This window comes from Scyliorhinus torazame, chromosome 1, assembly GCF_047496885.1.
Source record: "Scyliorhinus torazame isolate Kashiwa2021f chromosome 1, sScyTor2.1, whole genome shotgun sequence".
In the NCBI taxonomy this organism is placed as follows: domain Eukaryota; kingdom Metazoa; phylum Chordata; class Chondrichthyes; order Carcharhiniformes; family Scyliorhinidae; genus Scyliorhinus; species Scyliorhinus torazame.
The window spans coordinates 277188219-277198877 of record NC_092707.1 but is presented as its reverse complement, the minus strand read 5'-3'; positions in this window follow the sequence as shown (position 1 = coordinate 277198877).

The window sequence follows — 10659 nt, the reverse complement described above, 5'->3', positions numbered from 1 at the left end:
GGCAAATCAACATCTGACATGTGGGAGGCTTTCAAGTGTCAGTTGAAAGGAATACAGGACAGGCATGTTCCTGTGAGGAAGAAAGATAAATACGGCAATTTTCGGGAACCTTGGATGACGAGTGATATTGTAGGCCTCGTCAAAAAGAAAAAGGAGGCATTTGTCAGGGCTAAAAGGCTGGGAACAGACGAAGCCTGTGTGGCATATAAGGAAAGTAGGAAGGAACTTAAGCAAGGAGTCAGGAGGGCTAGAAGGGGTCATGAAAAGTCATTGGCAAATAGGGTTAAGGAAAATCCCAAGGCTTTTTACACGTACATAAAAAGCAAGAGGGTAGCCAGGGAAAGGGTTGGCCCACTGAAGGATAGACAAGGGAATCTATGTGTGGAGCCAGAGGAAATGGGCGAGGTACTAAATGAATACTTTGCATCAGTATTCACCAAAGAGAAGGAATTGGTAGATGTTGAGTCTGGAGAAGGGGGTGTCGATAGCCTGGGTCACATTGTGATCCAAAAAGACGAGGTGTTGGGTGTCTTAAAAAATATTAAGGTAGATAAGTCCCCAGGGCCTGATGGGATCTACCCCAGAATACTGAAGGAGGCTGGAGAGGAAATTGCTGAGGCCTTGACAGAAATCTTTGGATCCTCGCTGTCTTCAGGGGATGTCCCGGAGGACTGGAGAATAGCCAATGTTGTTCCTCTGTTTAAGAAGGGTAGCAAGGATAATCCCGGGAACTACAGGCCGGTGAGCCTTACTTCAGTGGTAGGGAAATTACTGGAGAGAATTCTTCGAGACAGGATCTACTCCCATTTGGAAGCAAATGGACGTATTAGTGAGAGGCAGCACGGTTTTGTGAAGGGGAGGTCGTGTCTCACTAACTTGATAGAGTTTTTCGAGGAGGTCACTAAGATGATTGATGCAGGTAGGGCAGTAGATGTTGTCTATATGGACTTCAGTAAGGCCTTTGACAAGGTCCCTCATGGTAGACTAGTACAAAAGGTGAAGTCACACGGGATCAGGGGTGAACTGGCAAGGTGGATACAGAACTGGCTAGGCCATAGAAGGCAGAGGGTAGCAATGGAGGGATGCTTTTCTAATTGGAGGGCTGTGACCAGTGGTGTTCCACAGGGATCAGTGCTGGGACCTTTGCTCTTTGTAGTATATATAAATGATTTGGAGGAAAATGTAACTGGTCTGATTAGTAAGTTTGCAGACGACACAAAGGTTGGTGGAATTGCGGATAGCGATGAGGACTGACTGAGGATACACCAGGATTTAGATTGTCTGGAGACTTGGGCGGAGAGATGGCAGATGGAGTTTAATCCAGACAAATGTGAGGTAATGCATTTTGGAAGGGCTAATGCAGGTAGGGAATATACAGTGAATGGTAGAACCCTCAAGAGTATTGAAAGTCAAAGAGATCTAGGAGTACAGGTCCACAGGTCATTGAAAGGGGCAACACAGGTGGAGAAGGTAGTCAAGAAGGCATACGGCATGCTTGCCTTCATTGGTCGGGGCATTGAGTATAAGAATTGGCAAGTCATGTTGCAGCTGTATAGAACCTTAGTTAGGCCACACTTGGAGTATAGTGTTCAATTCTGGTCGCCACACTACCAGAAGGATGTGGAGGCTTTAGAGAGGGTGCAGAAGAGATTTACCAGAATGTTGCCTGGTATGGAGGGCATAAGCTATGAGGAGCGATTGAATAAACTCGGTTTGTTCTCACTGGAACGAAGGAGGTTGAGGGACGACCTGATAGAGGTATACAAAATTATGAGGGGCATAGACAGAGTGCATAGTCAGAGGCTTTTCCCCAGGGTAGAGGGGTCAATTACTAGGGGGCATAGGTTTAAGGTGAGAGGGGCAAGGTTTAGAGTAGATGTACGAGGCAAGTTTTTTACGCAGAGGGTAGTGGGTGCCTGGAACTCACTACCGGAGGAGGTAGTGGAAGCAGGGACGATAGGGACATTTAAGGGGCATCTTGACAAATATATGAATAGGATGGGAATAGAAGGATACGGACCCAGGAAGTGTAGAAGATTGTAGTTTAGTCGGGCAGTATGGTCGGCACGGGCTTGGAGGGCCGAAGGGCCTGTTCCTGTGCTGTACATTTCTTTGTTCTTTGTTTGTTCTTTGTACATTTAAGAGTGAGATCGGCCTATATGACCCACACTGTAGGGGATCCTTGTCCCGCTTCAGGATCAGGGAAATCAGCACTCTAGACATCGTCGGGGGCAGAGCTCCCCCTTCCCTTGCCTCGTTGAAGGTCCTTACCAACAGCGGGCCCAGCAGGTCCGAATACTTCTTGTAAAATTCAACCGGGAACCAATCCGGCCCCGGTGCCTTCCCCGCCTGCATGTTCCCTATCCCTTAGGCCAACTCCTCCAACCCAACCGGCACCCCCAACCCCGCCACCTGCCCCTCCTCCACCCTCGGAAACCTCAGCCGGTCCAGGAAGCGACCCATCCCTCCCTCCTCCAGTGGGGGCTCAGACCGGTACAGTTCCTCGTAGAAGTCCCTGAAGACCCCATTGATACCCACCGCACTTCGCACCGTGCTCCCTCCTCCATCCCTAACTCCCCGCTCTCCCTAACTGTCTCTCGCTTCCAAAGCTGGTGCGCCAGCATCCGGCTCGCCTTTTCTCCGTATTCATATACCGCCCCCTGCGCCTTCCTCCACTGCGCCTCCTCCTTCCTGGTGGTCAACAAATCAAACTCAGCCTGGAGGCTACGCCGCTCCGTAAGCAATCCCTCCTCCGGGGGCTCCGCGTACCTCCTGTCCATGCTCACCATCTACCCCACCAACCTCTCCCTCTCTCTCCTCTCCACCCTCTCCTTGTGTGCCCTAATGGAGATCAGCTCTCCTCTGACCACCACCTTCAGTGCCTCCCAGACCACCCCTACTTGCACCTCCCCATTGTCATTAGCCTCCAGGTACCTTTCTATACAACCTCGGACCCACACGCTCACCTCCTCGTCTGCCAGCAACCCCACCTCTAGGCGCCACAGCGGGCGCTGGTCCCTCTCCTCCCCCAACTCGAGGTCCACCCGGTGTGGAGCATGATCAGAAATGGCTAACGCCAAGTACTCCGTATCCTCCACCCTCGGAATCAACACTGCTCATGACAAAAAAGTAAATCCGGGAGTAGGCCTTGTGGACATGGGAGAAGAATGAAAATTCCCTGGCCTCCGTCCTCGCAAACCTCCATGGGTCCACCCCTCCCATCTGGTCCATGAACCCCCTCAGCACCTTGGTCGCCGCCGTCCTCCTGCCCGTCCTCGACCTTGAGCGATCCAGTGCTGGGTCCAGCACCGTGTTGAAATCCCCCCCCATTATCTGGCCCCCTGTCTCCAGGTCCGGAATCTGGCCCAACATACGCCGCATGAACCCCACATCGTCCCAATTCAGGGCATATACATTGACCAACACCACCCGCTCCCCCTGCAGTTGCCACTTACCATCACATACCTACTGCCATTGTCTGCCACGATGCTCGACGCCTCGAACGACACTCTCTTCCCCACCAAGATCACTACCCCCCGATTTTTTGCATCCAAACCCGAATGAAACACCTGCCCTACCCACCCCTTTCTCAACCTTACCTGATCCGCCACCCTCAGGTGCGTCTCCTGAAGCATGGCCACATCCGCCTTCAGCCCCTTCAGGTGCGCAAACACCTGGGCCCGCTTGCCCGGCCCATTCAGTCCCCTTACATTCCAGGTTATCAGCCGGATCATGGGGCTACTCACCCCCCTCCCACGCCGACTAGCCGTAGCCCTTCCTAGGCCAGCCACGTGCCCGTGCCCCCCCGCACGATCCGTTCCCCACAGCGGCAGACACCCGCCCCGACCTCCTCTACCAGATCCAGCTCCCCCTTGGCCATTCCCGCAGCAACCTGGTCCCCCCCCCCCCCCCCCCCCCCCAGATAGGTCCCCCCCCAGCTGCATTGCTCCCCCCATTGCACTCCCGTAAGTCAGCTGACTCCTGCTGACCCCGGCCCCTCCCGCCGCTCCATCGAACCCCCCCCCCCTCCCCCCCAGTGTGGAACTTCCCCTCCCCCCCTTGCCCACCAAGAGGATCTCATCCATTCCACTCCCAGCGCGGGAGGAAAAGCCTGCGCTTCCCAGCTCCGGCCCCACCCCTTCAACCCTAAGCGCGGGAAAAAGCCAGCTTTCCACTCGCCCTGCCCCGCCTCCCCTGCCGCAGCTCCCTTTCCAGGCCCGGTCCCACTGCCCCCAACTCAGGCCTCTCCCCCCCCCGCGGGGCTCCATCTCCCCTACCGACCATCAACCCCCCCAAGCAGTTTACCTACACTCCCCATGAGCCCACCCGGCGGACCTAATCAAAACAATGCCCAATCAACACCCGAAAGACAAAGAACCCCACCTCGAAACACACCACAACAATCCCCAACCATCCCTCCATCGCGACCCCTCGTCCCCAACCCTTAGTCCGAGTCCAGTTTTTCGGCCTGAACAATGGCCCACGCCTCCTCCGGGGACTCGAAATAATGGTGTCGATCCTTAAAGGTGACCCAGACGTGCCGACTGCAGCATACCGAACTTCACCCCCTTCCTGTGCAGCACTGCCTTCGCCCGGTTGTAACCGGCCCTCTTCTTTGCCACATCAGCACTCCAATCCTGGTAGATCCGGACCTCCACGTTCTCCCACCTGCTGCTCCGTTCCTTCTTGGCCCACTTTAACACACACTCTCGATCAGCAAACCGGTGGAACCGCATCAGCACCGCCCGCGGCGGCTCACTGGGCTTGGGCCTCCTCACCAGCACTCGGTGGGCCCCCTCCAGCTCCAAGGGCCCCTGAAAGGCCCCCGCTCCCATCAGCGAATACAGCATGGTGGCCACGAAGGCCCCCACGTCCGATCCCTCCAGCCCTTCCGGGAGACCCAGCATCCGCAGGTTTTTCCGCCTCGACCGGTTCTCCATCTCCTCAAACCTCGCCTGCCATTTCTTGTGGAGCGCCTCGTGCGCCTCCACCTTCACCGCCAGGCCCAGGATCTTGTCCTCGTTCTCCGAGACCTTCTGCTGGACCTCCCGGATCGCCGCCCCTTGGGCCATCTGGGTCTCCAGCAGCTTATCGATTGAAGCCTTCATCGGCTCCAGCAGCTCTGCTTTCAGTTCCTTAAATCAGCGCTGGAGAAGCTCCTGCTGCTCTTGTGCCCACTGCCTCCACGCTGCCTGGTCTCCGCCCGCCGCCATCTTGGTCCTCCTCCCTCGCACCTTTCTTTGCTTCAATGCCACTTTTTTAATCGCCCCACTCCTGGTCCAATCCATACACTATCGGGGGAATATTGCTGTCCCCTTCCCACACCGGGAAACATCGAACAAGCGCCGTTACGGGCCCTAAAAAGAGCCCAAAAGTCCGTTTTTAGCGGGAGCTGCCGAACGTGCGACTTAGCTCCGCATAGCCGCAACCGGAAGTCACCCGGGCCCTTGGTGCTGTGAGGCAGCAGTGTTAACCACAGCGTCACTGTGCTGCTCCTTATTGTACACCACTAAATGCCCTTGAGAGGGTGGTGGCGGTAAGCTGCCTTCTTAAATCGCTACAGTCCATGTGGTGTCGGTACACCTAAAGCGCTGCTTGGAAAATTTAGTTGCAATTCTATTACGGAATTGGAACAAGGCTGATTCTTGGAAACAGTTAGGAGCCCCTGGGGCAAATTGAAAAAGGCTAGAAATTTCATGATCCATTTCTACGAGTAACAAAACAGATATTGTCATCATGGGTCTTTTAACTATCCAATCACCCTTGGTCTCTTCGTAGGCAGTCAGCTCCGTAAGGGGAAGAAATCTGGTTTGTTAATCAGTGATTGCTACAATGAGAATACCAGCGAAGACTATTTAACATAGGTACCAATTAGTTGCGGCCCTTGGACAATATCTGATCTCCATTTGGGGAACAGTTTGGGCGAGGACGATATTTGTAGTTTTGATTTCATTCAGTGAGGTAAATTAACCCTGTTGATAATTTAATGTTAATATTCTGTTTCAGAAGGACTAATTTTCCACATATGAAGAAAGATTTGGCAGTGATTCTTTGGGGTAGGCTGTTAGATAAAATAACTACAAGCAGCAGAATCAAATAAGAGTTCATTTAGTGTGATGTTGTTAGATATGAAAATCTTGTATGTCGTTAGGATAAAGAGGAAGGTTCATGTAGCCCAGGGGGTTAAATACGCGGTCTGTAGGGAAATTAGAATTAAAAATTTAATTAGCTGATAATTTCATTTGCAGCATCACGAGGACTTAAAAACAGCTGATAATAAAAACTTCTAAAAAGGCAACAGAGAAAAGATCATCACTGTTTCTAGTAGAGATTGGAAGACTTATCATTGATGTTGAGAAATCAGAAAACACCATTGGTCCTTTGAGGGGGGTTAACAGAGCAGGTTAGGTCTGAAGGTAAGATAAGAATGATGAGCTAAGTACATGTTTTGCATGGGCCTTCACATCGGAAGATGACATCGAGGTTCCAGCAGTACCTGTAACGTACAGCTAGAGTTGCTTTAACGACAAACGACTGCAGAAATGGGTCTCAACTAAGACGCAGATGTTTAATGGTGAATACGAGAGAACTTCATTCTACTTCCCCTGAAGTGCTTAATGAAATGAGGGATATGTAAGATTTCGGCTCACTTCAATTGACTGGATGGAGGTTTATGCGATCCTATTAGGCTCCTCAATTTGACATGTACTGTGGGTAAGCAATACTGTATAATCTTGAACCTATTTGCCTTCTACACAGTCATCTTGCAGTTAACAATTATTACTCCCCATTCCCGACCGCTCTTGTTCTGCTACCCTTACCTCTGCATGGTATTGATGTCCCTGGAGTTTTACAAAGCCCACCTTATAGGATCTCTGTCACACACTGACCCATTCACCTATCTAAATAAGTCTGAAACATGTTGATTTGATGTGAATCATTCGCATTTGGTGAACTTTTTGTGTCTTCTCTGGATGCTGTTATCCAAATTGTTGCATTAGTGAAGCTGGTGGAATTCAGCTCAAGACCAGCCACTTACATCCACTCCCATCGATGAGAGCCATCTGCTTCCATTTTATTATTCATCGGATGTGGGCATCGCTGGCTGGGCCAGCATTTATTGCCCATCCTTTCGCTTGGCCATTTCAGAGGGCAACCCTAACCTTAATGTAGGCCAGACCAGGTTTCCTTCCCTCAAGGGAGGACATTAGTGAATATGGTGACTAGGGGCTTTTCACAGTAAATTCATTGAAGCCTACTTGTGACAATAAGCGATTGTTATTATTATTATTATTATTATTAGTTGCGTTTTTACCAAAATTGTTAAGAAACTTTTAATTCTAAATTTTTATTGAATTCAAATTTCACCATCTGCCTTGGTAGAATACGAACCCAGGACTCCAGAACATTACTTTGGGTTTTTGGATTGCCAGTCCAGCAATAATCTCATTGCGCCACCTGGATTTCAATCAATTACAGAGCCACCATCTAATCAGTCTTATAACCCAACAATCGTCTTCAATAGCTTTCTATATGGCACTTAATTGAAGGTATTTTGGAACTCAAGGAATAGACAGCCAACAAGACTATGCTCGCCCATCATTTGCAATGCTTGCTTGAAGAATTGGGATACGTGAGGCTAGTTCTATGTTTCTTGAAACATGTGCCGCATTCCAGACAACTACAAATGATTAGAAATCACAAAGAAAGCAACCTGGGGCTAAGAGTTGATTCTCATTAAACATGACTATAGACAAATGGGCTGAGTAGACAGAGTTTTCGGGCTAAGACTTGCCTCCTCATTAAACTTTCTGGAGTTGACAACAACTGAAGAACACCCATCTCACTCGTCGCCAATTAATTTCTCAATGGGGTCCTTCAGTGGGCGTCAGGAGCCTAAATGACATATTTTAAGGGCTGCAATGCCCGTTTTAAGCATTTGCCCAGAGGCCACCCAACTGCCAGCCTATTTTGGTTTGTAATTAATAAGAAAACAAAAAATAATACGCAGTAAAAATAAAATCCCTTCTTAAGAGTCTTTGTTAGGCACCAAAGAACCAGCTTTATTTTTCTGTCAAGTTTTAATATACCATACACATTCATTTGTCAAACATCATTCAAATTGCTTTGTTAACGCACAATGACTTCAAGCTTGAGATACTTGATCTTCTTCACAAAAACTGCAGTCACCAAGCACAATTTATGAAACTAAATAATCAGTGCCAGATATGAACTTTGGGAAACAGTATTGATTATAGATATGTATCGATTCCAAAACATACAGTGCCAGACTGATGTACAACTAAAGTCTGTTACTTCACCATTTCCACAGGAGTAAGTTACAACGTAGTAACGAATGACTGTGTTTTTCAATTTTTTTTAAACTCTGAAATTAAGCGAATTACTACAAAAACATTCCTTTTTAATCAACTTGTCTTTAAATTAAAAAAAATATCTTTTCACTTCAGCTGTTCGGTCTGCAGACACTTCAATCTGGCGCAAACAGCATTGGTCTAGCCAGCTGCTTGTTCAAGTAAACTTTGTTCCAGTTTGCAAATCAAACTAAAATGCAGAGCTGCAACAATCAGCAAATCCGGGAGAAAGACACTCCCACAAGCAACTTGTATCATTTACTGCGAAGCTGCAAAGCAACTATTACAAGGAACTGTTGTGCAAAGTTGGCAGTTTAACTGTGTAATTGGAAAATAAAAGTCCATTTCAGATTTGGTCTTTTGAACTGAAACTTCCTGGAACATGGAGTGATTTAGATAAGATATTAAATTTAAAAATAAATCTGGGAAAAATGACAAAGCCAGGTTCAAAAACTATGATGGCATGTAATTATTAATCCTGGAATTGCCAATGTTCCTATTTAAAAGATAACACCTAGATTCGTGCCAGGATGATGGTTCAGTAATTTCCCTGCCAATCACACCTGGAGACTAGACTGTTGTTAAATTACCGGGATTATTTGTATTGTGTAACTATACTCCACTATGCATTTTGCTGGAGAAATCACCCTATGATTGAGAAATGTTGCTGTAGTTTTGGTCATGGGCTCCACTTGCTGCAATTCGAAGATGCCCATTTTAAATAGATTTGCTGGAAGCTCATCGGAGCTCAAGCTCATTAGCTAAGGCAGTGGTGCCAGTAGACACACTGCATTTAAACTGGTCATTCCGTCCCATTGCTCTCACGGTATAATGAAGGGCACGATTCAACCAAAATATTTCTAAATGTCATTTTGGGTGTGTTTGGTGGGGTATTTCTTGCCAGCATTTTGGGTGACTTAGTCATTTCTTTGAGCCTTGGATAGTTTCTCCCCGGTCAAGCCCACACTTAAGAAATGTTTTCAACGTTGGGGAACTGAGCTCGCCGGCGAGACTGGCTCCTCAGAGATCGGGTCACCATTTTGAAAGGGTTCCCCGATTTCTAAGTGAACGTGAGAGTCCCCACACACCGTACCTATGGGCGATGTCACCCCCCAACACATGGGCATTACCCCACATACCCACCACATCCCCACAAGTGAGGACACCCTGCTATGGAGTCACTGAGTGCCTCCCCCTCCTTTTCAGGCATTCCCGGCCCCTTTTCGCCCCCCCCCCCACCTTTTCAGGACTCCCCACCCTTCACCCTCCTAACCTTTGAGGCGCCCTTAATACCCTCTCCTCATGTCCTTTCTTGAGCTTGGCCCCCCCTTCAAGTCCAAACACTTGGCAGTGCCACCTTGGCACCCTGGTACTGCTACCCAAGCACCCTGAGTGCCCCCATCAGCCTAGCAGTGCCATCCAGACACCTTGACAGCGCCAGGGTAGCCAAGCCATGGTGTCAGGCTGGCATTGCCAAGGTGCCAGAGGGAGAGCCGGGGGCCACCCTGCCCTGTCCACCCATGGGTCTCCAAAGACCTGGGAAACCCCCCCAGGTGCTGTTACCAGTACTAGAAGGCGCTTGGTCCAGATTTGCTGGCGAGGCCGTTATTTCCCAGGCCCCGGGAGAATCCGGTGCAGACATATTTAAATAAGCCAAATGGTTCGTATGAATCTCGCGAGAGGCCCCCGTTAGACTCAATAGCCTCATTGCGCCACCAAGTCGGGTGTGGAGAAGCCAGTGAATTGCACCCAAAGGCTGCATTTAAGTCAAATGGTTCATTCGCCATTAAGTGATTGTAGAAGTTCAAAGTCTTTTTTCAATCACTGTTCCTCCCTATTTTTAGCTAGGTTCTGACTCCAAAGTAAGACATTTTTCAACATCTGCACCAATAAAACGTATCCAGTATTTCAGTTCACAAACCAATAAACCAGCTGCCAGGAATACCCCATTCTCTGCTGTTTCTCTCTCCAGGAGATTGGGATTTGTTGCTTTATAATGCACAAGTATTGGCGAGGGCTTTGTTCAAGAGGGATTTGATAATGGATACTAAATATTAGGTTATGGGAGTGGGGTCTCTTATTGACCTCATCCATTCCAATCTTTCATACAGTGAGTTGTCATGATCCGGAATGCACTACCCACCAGAGGGTATTGAACAGGCTCGAAGAGAATTGGATAAATATGGCTTGAAGTGGAAAACATTTGCAAGGCAGTGGGGAAAGACAGGGGAGCGGGATTGATTGGAAAGCTCTTTTCAAAGAGCCAGCACAGTCACAATAGGTCAAA